This window comes from Lissotriton helveticus, chromosome 6 (genome assembly GCF_964261635.1).
Source record: "Lissotriton helveticus chromosome 6, aLisHel1.1, whole genome shotgun sequence".
In the NCBI taxonomy this organism is placed as follows: Eukaryota; Metazoa; Chordata; class Amphibia; order Caudata; family Salamandridae; genus Lissotriton; species Lissotriton helveticus.
Window position 1 is genome coordinate 307,859,100 of NC_136067.1, and position 16,508 is coordinate 307,875,607.

Sequence of the window (16,508 nt, forward strand, 5' to 3'; positions counted from 1 at the left end):
CACAGGTTATTGAAACAATTTTTCTTGAAATTAACATTGGTGTATCCCCTAGACCTTAATAGTAGTCTCCCATTTTGTGATTAGATGTTTGTTGAATTTCAAACATTGCATCTGTAAATTACACAAATATTACAAAATGTTATTTTAAGTACATTGTATGTTATATAAAATATTCTTAATTTTTTTACCAAATGCTGTGTTATTTGCAAGGCAGGCCTTTTTGCTAGTCTGTGTTCAATTTTACTGTTGAGAAAAAGGTATGTTTAATTTATTGATGTTTAATTTTTTTGGTTTGTGCAATTCTTGTAGCTATTACAAAATTAAAAAACGGTTTGTTATTTAATAATCCTAGTGATTGTTTAATTGATTTATTATTATAATTACATTTATTTGTCTTTCTTTTTGTGAGAGCTAGGTTTCTTTTTGCATTTTTTGTTGGTGTATTTCTTTTTGGCAGCCTTGCGCTTTAAAGTTATAATTAAAAAAAAAATGCTATTTATTTCTCTTTTATTTCAATACTTAAATTATCTTTGAAGTTAAGTTTATGTTACGTTATAATTCAGTAATTACTATGCAAATGTTGTAGCTTTATTTCTGGAGAGTGTTGTAGCCTTCCAGGGTATAGCTTCAGTTGGGAGAATGATGCCTTCCAACAGTGGTGGGTTCTTCTGCAGGAGTTTGTTGCACATTTTTGTTTCCTTTTTATTCTTCTTTTTATATTGGAAAAGTTTCTATTTGATAATTGTTTCTAAATAAATGTCAATTGTTGATAGGTTAGTAGTTCGAATATGAATATATAAATTTGTAAACAATGTTGTAAACAACTATGTTTTGTTGTTTTGGGGTTTTGGTCATGTTTCTTATGTTTTATTGTAATAATGATATTAATACTTCTTTGTTTTTTATTTCGACATTCAGATATATATTTACGGGCATATTTTTGTAAATGATAATTATACTTTGGTGCTTTATATATAGGAATGCGATATTGAGGTTCTTGATATTTTGTAACTATATTTTTGTATGTCCATATTATTTATGTCTATATTGTACCATAGAAGCTTTCAAGATATCTCTTAAATGGTCTTCTTAATACCTTTACACTCAAGCGAATGAGAAATTATTGACTTTCAGATACTCTCTCCTGTAGGTTGTTCCAGCTAACAATATTTAATTTCCTTCTACCTGGTTGTGAAGATTTTACTATATATTTTACTTCTGGAAGGACTCAGCACATTATACTGGGAAAATGCATGCCCAATATAATCCATTTGGCCTTCCATCTATTTTTGCACAGCAATATTCCATGATAGATCTCCCACACTCTCTGGTCTTTTTTATATAGCCAGATTATCAATAATGCACCAAGCTTCTATGCTGATCAAATAATAATGAATTATGGCTCGATTTAGAGTTTGGGGACAAGGTATTCCATCACAAGTGTGAGGGTGTTGCCAGTCTGCCAAACCCTCAGTCTGCCCACTTGATTATGAGTTAGATGGATCATCTGTTTTCTAATGGGTGTGTCCCCGCTGGCCTCATCCTAGTAAAACACACTCAGACATGGTGGGAGATTAGGGTATGTTGGAGTCATGGCATTAGACCGCCCACATGCCCTATTAAGAGCATACATGCTGAAGTCCTTTCTTTTCTTTCCATCACAATCATTTAAACCCTGGTAAACTATGGTGGTCATTAACAGAAAAAAGGAATGACCCACTACCCAACCCTCCCCCATGGACAGACAACCCTTCTCTATGTACTGCTAATGGCCATACAACAAAACATAACTTTCTGAGCTGCGTAGTGAGCCCAATGGCCCCCACAGTCCCAGTTGGCGCCCTGTCTGCATTGCGGGAGCAGCTTCTTCTACTTGCTCACACCAAGTCAATCAATCAATCTATCAGAATACCTGTAGAGCGCACTACCTACCCATGAGGGTCTCAAGGCGCTGAGGGAAAGGGGGTGTCGCTACTGCTCGAAGAGCCAGGTCCTGAGGAGTCTTTTGAAGGTAAGTAGGTCTTGGGTCTGCCGTAGGTGGGTGGGGAGGGTGTTCCAGGTCTTGGTGGCGAGGTAGGAGAAGGATCTGCCTCCGGAGGTGGTTCGCTGGATGCGGGGGACATCGGCAAGGGCGAAGCTGGCGGGCGGGGGTGTAGAAGCTGAGTCTGCTGTTCAGGTAGGCTGGTCCGGCATCGTGGAGAACTTTGTGTGCGTGGGTGAGGAGCTTGAAGGTGATCCTCTTGTCGACGGGGAGCCAGTGTAGGTCTCTCAGGTAGGGGGTGATGTGGCTGCGGTGGGCGATGTTGAGGATCAGTCAGGCGGAGGCGTTCTGGATGCGCTGTAGTCGACGCAGGTGTTTGGCTGGGATTCATGCGTAGAGTACGTTGCAGTAGTCCAGCCTGCTGCTGACGAGGGTCTGTGTCACCGTCTTCTGGTTTAGGTCGGGATCCACTTGTAGATCCTGTGGAGCATGCAGAGGGTGTTGTAGCAGGAGGAGGAGACGGCGTTGACCTGCTTCGACATGGAGAGGGAGGAGTTGAGGACGAATCCTAGGTTGCGTGCATGGTTAGTGGGTGTTGGTGCTGTTCCCAGTGTAGTCGGCCACCAGGAGTCGTCCCAGGCTGAGGGGGTGACTCCGAGGATGAGGACCTCCGTCTTGTCCGAGTTCAGCTTCAGCCGGCTACTCCTCATCCAGTCGGCAACGGCCTTCATTCCCTCATGGTGGTTGGTTTTGGCGGTGTGAGGGTCCTTGGTGGGGGAAAGGATGAGCTGGGTGTCGTCGGAGTAGGAGATGATGTGGAGGTCATGCTGGAGGGCCACTTGTGCGAGGGGGGCCATGTAGATGTTGAACAGCATCGGGCTGAGGGATGAGCCCTGGGGGACACCGCAGATGATGTCGGTGGCTTTGGATCGGAAGGGTTGGAGGCAGACGCTCTGGGTTCTGCTGGAGAGGAAGGACGTGGTCCAGTTGAGGGGCTGGAGCAATCAGAGTTTCCCTCAGTACAAGAGCACGGGGATACAGAAGTTCGCTTTCTCTCTGTGGAAACATTTTCAAAGCTCTCGCCAGGTGGGAGCACACTTCTTTCCCTCCCTGCGCTCCTGTGAGCAGGGAAAACCACTATCTCCTGGGGGTAGGTTTTCTGGGACACGCGTAAAACTAAGAGAGCAGAGCTGCACGCTCCCCTTCCCCAGGGCCCTTTGGCTTTTAGTGTTTGGCCGCAGGCAATGGGATCCCTGGGGCCACTATAGGCTCAGGGTAGGTGGCCATGCGCCTTCCCTATCATTATATATTCTGACCCGGACCGATGGGGTGCCCAAGGCCTGTAGAGACTCATGGAGTGGAGCTGCATGCCTCTCGCCCCTTTCTTTAAAAGTTGGCCCTAGGGATGGAGTTCACTGGGCACAAAATGGGCTTGGCTTGGGTCGCCAATGAGGCTCCCCATCCCACATAATTTGAAGAAAAGGTGGATAGCCATTTACATTTTTTTTTGTGGCAGTGCCATGGGAATCCAACGAGATTGAGGCAAAAACTGCTGCATTTTAATTTTGGGTCCAGGAGTGTGAGGGCAAGGTATCTCTACCTTGCCTTTTTTTTCTTGAATGCAGAACAGGGGACTAAGTCCTTGAGTCCTGTAATGGCTGCTGGCAACATTGTTCTTCATGTTGCTGGTAGGCAATCAGAGTGCTTGCTCCCACAGGAGCATGTCTCCCATTGGAGCGAATTGACCCAAAGAATAAATAGCCTCCTGGGCCAATCAGAAGGCTCTTTAAAAAAAAAGAAATGGGTTTCAGGCACTTTTGCAAGAGTCCCTCAAACCCAACTGTCCAGATATACAAATATTTGTGGAGCTTAATATCTCCAAAACAGCTGAACTACACTACATAATTTCTGCCCCAAGATCCTGCTTCCTGACAAATTAGGTGTAATTCCGTTCATCAGTTCTTGTGATAGCACTGCCTAGAGAAGTCTATGGAAAATGCATGGTGATTTTGGGTTTTGGCCCCCCCCCCATTTTCTTGTCCCCCACTTGACAGATCCCCCAGGGCTTTCAATGCACAATCAAGTAACAAAAGTAGCACTTTTTTCTGAGAGATGTGGCCGTTTGATCTGAAATTGATTATGTGTTGTGAACTAATTGGTCATGGCCATGGATCAGGGTTCCAACAAAGCGGGCTCCAACAAAGCTTACCTGATCAACAGATAAAGCTAAGAGCATGAACAGTATGGCTAATATATGTAGATTTAATCTAACCAAAAAACCTCTATCACTTTCACCATCATGTTGTTTTAGTTGGATAATACTTGTGCTGACGTAAGGGATTCCTGTATTTAATTTCCGACCCTTATGTGACTTTACTTTTGTGTTATTTTGGATTTTGCAACATTTTATAATTATAGCATGAAACTTGAGCTGTGCCAGAGGTGAAACAAGAAAAAGTGAGAAAGAAAAAACCTGACTGGTTTCACAGAAATTAAAGTGTTTAGGACTTACCTAAACTAGACTAAACTATTCTTAGTGTGGATGTCCATTACACAGCATAGGACTGTTATGTGTTTAATTACACATTGCTTATGTTCAAGGGAAGGTTGGTACATCATCCTGAGATTCCATTGATGATGCAAAGGAATCCTAGGGTGGATACTGAGAGGGCTCCGCTGTGGAACGGATGTAAAGCTGACTGCTCCATTTTTCTTTGTGTTATCAGCACCCTACAATGTGTGATGGATTACTGCACAACAAATTGGTGATAAATGACTACAGGGAGCAAATTGCTTTACTCACTGAATTGGTTATTAGTGCTTTTGGGGACAGAGGGTTGATGCCAGGATCGGATAAAATTTGGGATCCAGTATATCGCCACCTGTACAGTGGCCTTTCATGGATGGAGGACCAGCCAAGTACCGCTCCGGTAAGAAAGTAGGAGATTGACATATGTGCCTGTCAAGTTTAATTAAGTTACCCACAGCAGGTGTATTGCTCAACATTGGGCTAATTTGGCATTTCCCTTGGCTATCAATTGACTGGCGGGAATGAACACACGTAGCTGCATAGAGGCACCTTATCATGCAACATAAATCTCTGAGTTCCAACACATGCATTGACATATGCCAATTGATATGGCCCGCATAAGGTTATGCGTAATGACCTTTACGGTGGCCATTTTTGAATCAGTCTTAAGGGAACAGTATTTACAGAGGCAAAACGTTGATACAGTCACTCAAGCACATCACTGTTTAGAGTGTTTTATGGAGACAGCAGAACTCAGGCCCCACATTTCGTAATGGGACGGGTGTGCCCAGACATGGGTCCCGGGCTCTCCATGCCACTGGCGTCAAGCTATCCTGGCTGATGAGGGCTGAAATCGGTCCTAGGATGTTTGTTTCCAGTCCAGGGAGGACCTGGCTTGGCAGTTCGGGCTGGACTGTTCCCATGGGGAGCAGGGTTAAGACTGATATGCATATGGCTGGGTCCAAACTGGAATGGCATGATGAGCAAAAAAACGATGGATTTAGGCCCAGATCTCTGTACTGGGGTCTATGTATGACATTGTTCTGAATTCTGTCCATCAATTGTTCTTTTTGCATTTGTCCCCCCAAGTGGGACGGGTATGCCCAGACGTGGGTCCTGTGCTCTCCATGCCATTGTAGTCAAGCTATCCTGGCTGATGAGGGCTGGAAGCCAGAAACCAGTCCCAGGATGTTTGTTTCCAGTCCAGGTAGGACCTGGCCTGGCAGTTTGGGCTGGACTGTTCCCATTGGGTGCAGGGTCAAGATTGATAGGGATACGGCAGGGTCCACATTGGAATGACATGGTGAGCAAAAAAACAATGGATTTAGGCCCAGATCTCTGTACTGGGGTGAATGTATGAAATTGTTCTGCAGTCTATCCATCGATTGTTCTTTTTCCACAATTTGTACTCAGTCTCCGCATTGGCGAGGATTTGGAGGTATTTCATGTTTCTTCAAAATGGTTTTTTTTTATTGATATTTCCAAAGCACTACTTTCTTGTATACCTCGTGGAACATTGGTGTACGTAGCACTGAATTTCTTTCTACCCGACTCAGGTATTAGTAGCAATTGGATTACAGTACCCTAATACTGCTTCTTGGTGTGGTGAAGCGTGGGCAGTGAACTAATGCTGGACAATTTCAAACAGTTCACTGTGAGTTCACACACCTTTTCTCTCAGTCCTCCTCAAGCCTTTTGGCCTTCAGTAAAAGATCCTTCTCTCCGCTAGAGTGAATGGAAGGAATATTGGCTGAATTTTATTGAGGCTATTGATGTTGATGGTAAAATGTCTCCTGATCAAAAGAAAATAATATTTTTGCATTCTTTAGGTCCTCAAGGGTTAAAGAATTATAGTCAAATGCAGAAAGCAGTACCCATTGGTGGGGATATTTATGTTTTTATTGCTGCAATTGAGAATTTAGATATTTAATTTGCCCTGAAAGTTTGCATAGGAATTACACAGGAGAGATGCTTCGAGAGAAAACAACATTGAATCTATTGATGAGAATGTTAGTGAATGAAAGAAAAGTGTACATTTGGTGCGTTACAGCAGGATCTGATTCATGATCAAGTTGTAAAGCACACTTTTAATTCTGCTGTTCGGGAGTAGTTGTGGGTGAATGGTGAAACAGCTCTTAAAGAGATTTGAGCTTTTATATAGAAAGAAGTAACTTCCAGCAGATGTGCTAATGGTTTGGACAAATTTGACAAAATCTGTAAGAAAGAATCCAAACAATTAAAATGTGTGTGTGTGTGTGTCTGACCCTGATAGTAATAAATAAATAATTGGACAGTGAAGATGGCATGAGTGAAGATATTGTGAAGCTGAAAGAGAACCTTATTTTGAATATAAAAGACGGGTGATTCTTTGTTAGTGACAACCAGCCATAGTGCTGAAGATGTGAACTTGAAAGTCTTTGTGGATTCATGTTCTACGAAAACATGAGAAGTTATGGAATGATAAATTTGTGGGAAGGTTGGTGCTAAGTTATTTCCCACTGATGGTTCAACCAGAGTGATATAGTGGGCACAGAAGTTATATGCTTAGTTTCTGCTGGTTCAAGTCTGGGTTCAAAAATCCTAAGGCACAGTTTATATGTTGCCTAGAAAGGTCCAAATGTACTGTGGGGGGGGTGTTGATCAGAAGAATCTACACATAATTTTGGACCCAAATGGAAAAAGAGTAAGTGTTGGTAGTTGATGAGGGTATCAAGGTTGGAGTGAGGATACTAAAGAAATTATCCAATGTTTTTAGCAAAAAGATTTATAGACTAATTTGATTTGGAATTAAGATAATATTTAGCAGTTTCTATAGCACACTAAGTTAGAAATATTCAGATTTCATTAAGGGGATGAGGGGACATAAGAACTTGGAAGGTTAGGTGCAGACTACATAATTGAATCTGTTGAAATTTCCAAATGGATTTCACATAGAGTGGTAGCATAACGACACACTGCAAGTTTAGCCTATGTATAAACCTGCGCCACTTGAATAACAATATAGTGAAAGTTCAATTTTCTTTACCTAGAATAATTTAAATGTTATCTTAACTGAAATGAACGAAGTGGGTTTCCTCCGTGATTTGTCTTTGGCTTACCATCAGATTCTGTTATCTACTAAAAATACAAAATTAACTGCTTCTAAAACACCAATTGGGTGCTTTCAATTCAAAGTATGTCCATTGGGTTAGCAGCAGTGGCTTCAGTGTTTTAGCTTTTTGGGAAAATAGATGGTGCAAAATTGTTCCAAGATGAGATATTAATTTCTGTAAAGACTAAATAAGAGCATGATTATAAGTCAGAAGTTTTAAGTATTTTGGAATCTAATGGTTTAATGTATAGTTCACTAAATGTTCATTTGCTGAGGATAGTGTCACATATTTGGGACATGTGATTAATAGTGAGGGTGTCAAATCCAAAACATCGCTGGTCAATGCTATTCAGAATGCACTGGCTACTAGTTGCAAAGATGAAGTTAGACATTTTATTGGTCTTGCAGAATTTTGTTCAAAGTATTCCCAACTTTGCAATGTAAATTGATACTTGTATAGCGCACTACTCACCCGCAAGGGTCTCAAGGCGCTTGTACGAATACCGCTGTGGAACCCATCCTGGCTTTCCCTGTGAGGTGTCCACTCCTGGGCACCCCCAAGGTGGAGGCCGTTGTGGAGATTAAGCAAGCTATTGCCCAGAGTTGCAGAGTGGGACTCCATGGTTGGAATAGGCACCGAGGCGAGAATTATCAGGTCCGTGGAATTTTTTAGCTCAAGACCCGCCGAGGTGGGGAATTGAACCCTGGTCCAGGGCTAGACATCTGCATCAGGGTCTGCCACTCTAACCATTGAGCCACACTTCTCCACAATGAAAACATTCCATATTAGACGGCTTAGGCAAAGGTGGAGTGCGACTAATTGCCGCACCTCTCATCGTCTCTCTCCATGGTTCGTTGGTGCGACAATCGATTGTTCAGCCTGGGCTCGGTGGACTGCCTGCTGTGCGCCTTGTATCGTGAGGTGATGTTGAGGACCACGATGGGGGTGTCCTCGCGGTACTCACTTCCAGCTGGCTGGGGTTGGCAGTTACGGCGGTTCTGAGGAGAACTGCTGTACCGGCTCATGTCGTCTCGAGCGGAAAAACAGGGACAGTGCGGACAGCCAGAATTCCTAGCGGTGGTGCGCTTCCCGCGGGAAGTAGCCAGCCTGCGGATACTAATGGAGCGATCTCTGACTTGAGGCAGCTCAGTGGACTGGGTAAAGTGAAACATGAAACCGGAGCAAGAAAAACAGCAACTAAGACCACACAACAGGTAGAAAGGGGGTCTGCACAACCCGCTGTTGCTTCAATGTTTTCATTTCCATTGGTGGACATCCACAACAGTAATTAATTGTTGGAGGAGAGGGGGGAAAAAAGCAGGCAGAAGTGACTGCGGACTGTGGCGTGGTCCAAATGGATACACTAGAGATGAGAACCCATGGGAGATGATTAATCTAACAGTACTGTGCCCTGTCTGTTATACCGGAGAATGGCTTGGACAGCTCAGAGGGGGGAGGAAAAAGCCTTTCAGACCACATCCAGTGCAAGGAGGCAATGGCAATGAAGCTGGCAAGACAAAAGGAGGCCCTGGGGATCAAAAACTCAATACACCTCTGAGTACAGGGTCTCCTAGCATCATACATCAGCGCAGGGGGATCTTTCCCCCAATATGCCAGGAGAGGAATCTTTCTCACTAAAAGATGACTGTGACTCTTCTAGGCTGGAAAATACTTCCTCAAGCAGAGGGGCTTCTTCAGTAGCACAATAATTGAGGATATACAAGTGACACAAAAGAAAAATTTCTTCAAAAAGAAAAAAGAGGAAAGAAAGCCTGAAGGGGAGCGCTGGAAAACAGTTAAAATGGAACTATTCATACACCCAGATAATGCCTCAGGAAGACGGTTTTGAAGATGGGTCAAATATATACATACAGTCTAAAGAACCCTCACTGACAGTTATTTTTATGTCTATCAAACAAATGGAAGAAGCAACTAGGAATAATGTACGTATAGCAAGAGTCGTGTCTGAAAGAGTTTCAAGCGGGGCTCCATAAGCTACATAAAACATACAGAGAAATTGCTGAGCGATTAACATCTGTTTAAACAGGGACTGAGGTATCGGAAGCTGAGGTAGAATACCTGAAGTCACAAAGCACTACTCAAGGGTCAGCTATGTCTGATGTTATGTTCAAGCTCGTATATCAACAAAATAGCCAGCGAAGAAACAACTTGCGCTTTTTAGGGATTCCAGAAGGACTGTAAGGGAGTATCCGTAGAGCCTACATGGTGAAGCTATTGAAAGGTAAATTCCCTGATCAAGTGAATAGGGATTGGGATTTTGAACTCCAACAAGCTCATCGATTTCTGTTAAACTTGAAAAAATATCTGCAAAATATGATGGAAAGACACAGAGCTATGCTACTATTCTTCAGCAACTTTTTACTGAGGCAACTCGTTTACAATCAAGTACACCCTAATGCTCCGAAGTCTTGTGATGGTGTATCATTCTTTGTTAAGCCTGAATTTGTTCACACAGCAGTTGAGAGAATATGGCGTCTACGCCAACTGTTTCCTTCCTTCAAAATATAGGGGCTGAGGTTTTTCTTCAGAATCCAGCCAGGCTCAAGATTAAGTTCAACTGATCCGTACGTACTTTCACCTCAGAGGTCCAAGCTCAGGAATATCTAGAGGGAATAAAAAGATAGGATGGAGGGAGAGACCCTCCCAAATGAAAGGTTTGTTATTGTGTTACGTACCTCCGGGTGCTTTAATGATTGTTGGGACTGGGCAATTGGATGTAAACTGTGTATTAGTAATGGGAAGAGAGGGATGGTGGGGCAGTGGATCAGACGCTTATCACTCAGGCTATGCCTGATTGCCTGCCTGTTTGGTGGGGTGGGGGTTCGGTAGGGAGGGGGAGGGTGGATCATACAAAGGGGGCTGAGGAGGAAAAAAGAAAAGCAACAGCTTTTGTGGGGTTCGTTTTTTGGTGGTTTGTTTTGGTGTGTTGGTTTATGTGGGGGAGAATCAATTCATGTTTTGGGTTAAGGGAACCACAAAGATGGGGAGATTACAGATGGCTATGGTAAATATCTGTGGTTTAAATTATGTTAACAAAGGACCGATCGTGTCACAAGGGCTTCAACTGTTGCCAGGCAGACATTGTCTGCCTCAAGAAACCCACTTAGAGGATAAACGGAATGACTCTTAAAGAATCTTGGTTATAGCATAGTGGGAGCAACTACCCAAGGGACTGACACACGTGGGGTCGCAATTTTAACCCGTAAGAGATCAATACAATTTACTCAAGTGCGGGTGGACTCCCTAGGGCGATGGGTTATTGTTGATTGTAGGGCTCCAGGGTTCTCCACATTTAGGTCGATTAGGATCGCGGACGGACTTGCGTCCGTCCGCGACCCCAGAGCAGGAGGGAACCTCCGCATGGCATGCGGAGTTCCCTCCTGTGCAATTAGGATGTGACCGCAAGGGTTGCGGTCACATCCTCTATTTTTAACATTGCGGCGGGTGGAGCTTCAAGCTGCACCCGCCGCAATGTTAAAAATGCACGCATTGCATTTGCATGCAGTAAGAGGCAGGCACCGCGCGGTGCCTGCCGCTTTCTGCATGCAAATGCAGGGGGGTACCATAGGTACCCCCCATGTGCACCCCCCACCCCCCTTCACCTAGGGGGCCGCAACGGGCCCCCGCAGTGAGGTTCCGTATGTTTTTCCACGGCGGAAAAGCCGCCGCGGAAAAGCATACTTTACAGGCCATCCTAATATGGTGGACGGTGTCTGACAGACACCATCACCATATTGAAGCTTTTCCGCCGCGGTTGTAAGCCAGCCGCGGCGGAAAAGCTGCGGACGGAAACCAGGACCCACCAGCCATCCTAATGTGGCGGTGGGTCTTTGGTCAGTCCGCTGAGGTTTTTCCGCATCCTCTGGGCCGGCGGTGCCTTCCGCCGGTCCCGAGGATGCGGAAAAACCGCGATCCTAATGACCCCCTTAATCTGTTCATTGTATGGTAGCAATGTAGATGATACTTCTTTATTTGAGTGGGTGTCTAATGAATTAGCACACTGGCCACTCCCTATCACTTTATTTGGAGATTTAAACATCAATCTGCCAAAGCACTCCCTCTCCCCTTTTTCGGGAAGGATCCAGTATGTAGGCCTTGGAGTCTCAGAGACCCCTCTGAGAGAGTCCACTGCGCTTAGGGAGCCTCTCGCAACAGAGATAGGGAAATGATACCACTTCCCCTGGGATCACAGCTTACTGGACTTTGGACACAGCTTTGACTCGTCTACCAGTTTGTGTCCCCCGTCACCCTCCCCCCTCCTCTTTCCATGCTGTGTCTCTCACCCTCCCCTCGTCTTTCCCTCCTCCATTCTCTGTCTACTTACCCTGCTCTTACTCCCTCCCCTGAATCTCTCCCCTTGCCTGCTTTTTCCCTTACGTATATGTCCTTTTTGTTTGTCTCGACCTTACTTGTAACTATGTTGCCAGGCTCTAAAAACTGTGTGACCTTTGTAACGATGTAACCTGCAATTATGGTCTGATACTCATGTAAAGCGCTCTGAAAGCTCCGGGTCTAGCCAGCGCTATATAAAACCTTTTTAAATAAAAATAAAATAAAATAAAGGGGCAAAAATATATGAGGAGGAAGACTACATTATTCCAAACACTACCTAATCTATGCCAGACTCATGGACTGTGCAATACATGGTAAAAAATGAGACCGCGGGAACAAGGGTTTACCTTTTTACTCCACCCCACATCTGAAACATGTTATGTTGGACTATTTTTTGTTTCATCTACATTAATCCTTGAGAGCAGAATTGAATGCTTTCCAAGAATTTTATCTGACCATAACCGATTAGATTTAAAACTGGTTGGGCTGGGCTCTCCTGAAAAAGTTTCTTCCTAGACATTTTAGAGGGTATTATTACTGGACGAGGCCTATGTAGGACACATGTAGAAGTGGATACCAGAATTTTTGCAGAGAAACTTGGGAACAGCTCAGCAGGGTAGAGTTTGTGACACCTTAAAGGCAGGCATCCTGGGAGAAACAATTCAATTATCGATAAAAAAGGGGAAAAAGGAATGGGATTGTCTGCGGGACAATCAACAAAATCTGGCTCGGGCAGAAGGAAATGTAATCATTGCATTGCAGCAGAGGAAAGGGGTGGAGGAAGCCAATGCTGTGAGTGGCTCTCACTAAAGCAGCAATTGGGGGAAGGTTATTGAAGAAGGCAATAGATGAATCAGCTATTTATCAGAGAAGATGTATGAGTGCAGCGAAAAAATGGGTCATCTATTAGCAGTAAGAACTAGGCAGGAACTTACATGAAAGGAAATTAATATGGTGAGAGATCCCTCACTTGGGCTGGTATCCGATACATGTAAAATGCGAGCAGCCTTTTATAAATTTTATCAGATTTTATATGCAGAAGATTCGAAAGAACTGGGGGGTCAACATGAGGACCTAATACATAAGTATCTGGATTCTTCTGTGGCAGAGGTACTGATGCAGGGCGTGAGGGAACAATTAGACAGTCCACTGACTTGGAATGAGACCTAGGAAGCAATGTCAAAACTACCCAGAGGGACAGCGGCTGGTCCCAATTTAATTCCCACAGAATTCTATAAGATCTTTGGGGATCAGTTAAAAGAAGTGTTGACAACAATGTTTCTACAGATATCGGAAGAAGCTGCCCCGCCGAACTCCTGGGCTATTGCAAATATCATTGTCTTCCCGAAGAAAAACAAACATACACAGGAGCTTGGCTCCTACCAACCAATTACATCAATAATGGGGTTGTAAAAATATACTAAAAAATATTAGCCTCTCGTTTATCATAGCTAATTCATAGGATTGTATCCATGGGGCATCATGGTTTCATGCCCCGCAGGGGCAAAATAGAGCATATTAGAAGGATCATTACCTTGTTTGATGCCAGACTAGTGTCAGTGGACCCTATGGTGGCAATTTTGCTTGATGCTGAAAAAACATTTGATAGTCTCTCCTGAAAGTTTCTTTGGATTACGATGCGAAGGATAAGGACAGGGACTAACTTTTTTGGAGTGGTTAAAGCTCTATACAAGGATCCCGTGGCTAGTGTTTTTATAAAGGGTGTGGTAAATAAATAAATAATACCTCTATTTTTGGATGAATAAATGAATAACAGATAGCTCAATAAATAAGAGTCAAGATTCGAGGTAGTAGGAGTTTTGCAGGTTTAATACAGCATAAGGACAGGAACAGGACAACCTGCATAGGAATAGGATGGCAGGGCCCAGCAGCTGCTGGGGCTGGATCTGGGATGAGCGCGCTAACATTTAATAACAATACACGATCATATATACTAAAACAGTTGCATTACAATACATACGATAGGCGGAGCAGTGGGTGTGGTCAATAGCAGTCGCGAAAGATAAGGGTGAAAGTGGGTGTAACAGAGGCGTATACATAGACATGTGGTGCAAACGTAACAGAATATGTCATGAATGGGGCGGAAACCATGGAGGGGGCTACCTGAGGAGCCGGGACCTCTAACCTGATGGTGCGCGCAAACTGGCAATGACGTATTACTAGGAGAAGCTGGGGGCTTCGAACTCTGTGCTAGGAGCAGAGACTGAAGTCTGGAGAGTCAGGGCGACATGTACCTAAGCAGTATCTAGTATCTGATGTTTAGAGAACATGTTGATATGAACTAAGAGTCAGGAGGGGAGAGGCTAACGGACTCTAAGACTGGAGCATGCATTATTCTATATGTAGTGCGTGATGAAGAATATTAAATGACCATTAAATGCAGTATTTCTCTTACATGGAGACGTAAAGGCTAGACAATGACGGAAACTATTGATGCGATTCAGTAGCTTTAGGAATGCAGAGAAGGAGGACTGAACTGATAACTGGAATCATAACATACTCTTGGCAGACTCAGAGGCAGAGCCAGGCTGAGCCGGGCACTGCGAGGCAGGAAGTAAGTGAAGGGTCGAGGATACAGGTGGGGGCTGTATCGCTCCTCAGCGAGGCTTCAGGAGACAGGAGCTGAATCTGGTGTCCGGGCCCCTTTTGAGGCCTAGAAACGGGGACTTTACAATGGAATAACATGCACACTGAGAAACGTGGCAACGTAACTTTACATAGGCCTGATATTCGTAGTATTCACGAGAACTAGAAACTGACATACTAGAGATGGACACAACTGTAATTGCGTCATTAATCGAACATAGGGAATGCATATGCATATTTAATCATGCACACATAACATATGATGGAGGACGCGTAGGGACACAGAACATGGCAAAATTTACTTTTCCACATTCCCTCCTTGTCACTACGTTTCCATCAGGAAACATCAATATTCATGATACCATCTATCATTTCATACAGTATCATTTGCTCGTCTCGAATTTTCTTGGAACGGGATTTAGAACGGGGCTTGGGACTAGGAATACATGATGTAGCACAAATGCCGCAAATCGCAGGGCCACATTGTATACAGAGGCAGCAGCTGAATATGATCGCTACTGCAATACCTAGAAAGGACAAGACTTTCCATCCCCAGGCGGAAATTATATTCCAGAACCAACCGGACCATGTCCAGGTGCCTGGATCTTGGTGTAACAGATGGGCAATTTTATGGAGTCTGGTTATAGCTGAATAAACAGACGGCGCGTTATTTGGAATGAAAATGCAGCAACTAGATCCGATGACTCTACAGGCCCCGCCCCTATCGGCCAATATGACGTCAAGGACGAGACGATTCTGTAAAACGACAAATCTCATAGCAGATTGCTCTTCGGTTAAGTTACCTAGAGCAGAGGCAGTCTCATTGACTACAGCTTCAAGGGTTCTGGTTAACCTACGGATTAGCTTACTATTCTGGATAGGTCCTATAAAGAAAAAGAAACCTCTGTTGAAATCTGTATACTGTTCTAGGGCAGTTTCAGTATAATCGACAATGGGGGACTCCCTTCTATGTCTAATGTGTACTAGATGTGTATTTCTATGATAATCAGATGGGGCTAGGAAAACTGGTGGCAGTAGGAAGGCAATGTAACAGGTTCCCTCCCAATCGAGGGGCAGACGAATATATGCAGTTTGACCACAAATAAAATAAGAATGGCGTGAAGCTTTGAAAATAGATTTCCCACTGTCACTATACTTGACAATAGTAGTACAATCGCTATGTCCTACATGTACGGAACCATTATTTCTAACACATAATTTGCCTTTGACTGGTAGTACTGAAATAGCAGGTAAGTCTGGAGTAGTATCAGACTGAACATTCAGGACCATGAAATTCGAAGAATAATTACCTAAATTGTACACTTCATTTTCTAGATCTAACCCTGTTCTGTGGGGAAGACCTTGCTTGTCTGGAAAACATGTACTGTTAAGAAAAGACATATCTGTTGAGGATGACGTTAACGTGGACCATGCTCCACACGAACCATTATGTGAAAATGGATAAGGAAAGAGTGGCAGAACTCCCTTCGGTGTCTGGAAAGGGGGGAGTCGACCACATACCCAACAATTAGTGGCATTGCTGGTCTGGTGTGAATAATGTAACATGCGGATGAAAGAGTTATTACGCATAGCGAGGCGGTAAGAGAGTTCATGAGGAGGTAGATCACTAAACGTGTGCTCTACTGTAGCATTGGAAGACTTATTTACATGAGAAACTGGAAAATACAGGTAAAATGCATAACTGGTGCAGGAAATCATAATACTGAGAAATAATATGAAACATAGAAAAACGATACATCGAATTGAGTTTTGACTAACTCTCTCACTATGGGGGTCTATTTTATACATGTCAGAAACAGTCTAACCGTTTCACCTAGGGGAGGACTTAGACAATCAAACTGGCTGACTTATTTTACTAGACCGGAGTTTCAACTTATACTCCTGTTGCGGAGTTTTCTCTAACAGGGAGGGTGCAGTATCATTG

At 43.8% G+C, this 16,508-nt stretch overlaps 1 pseudogene; it reads right to left on the reverse strand.

Moving 5' to 3' along the window:
- Nucleotides 1-8,628, reverse strand: part of LOC144762281 (TSC22 domain family protein 1-like) — a 140,052-nt pseudogene extending 131,424 nt beyond the window's left edge.
- Between the last annotated feature and the right edge of the window lie 7,880 nt (nt 8,629-16,508).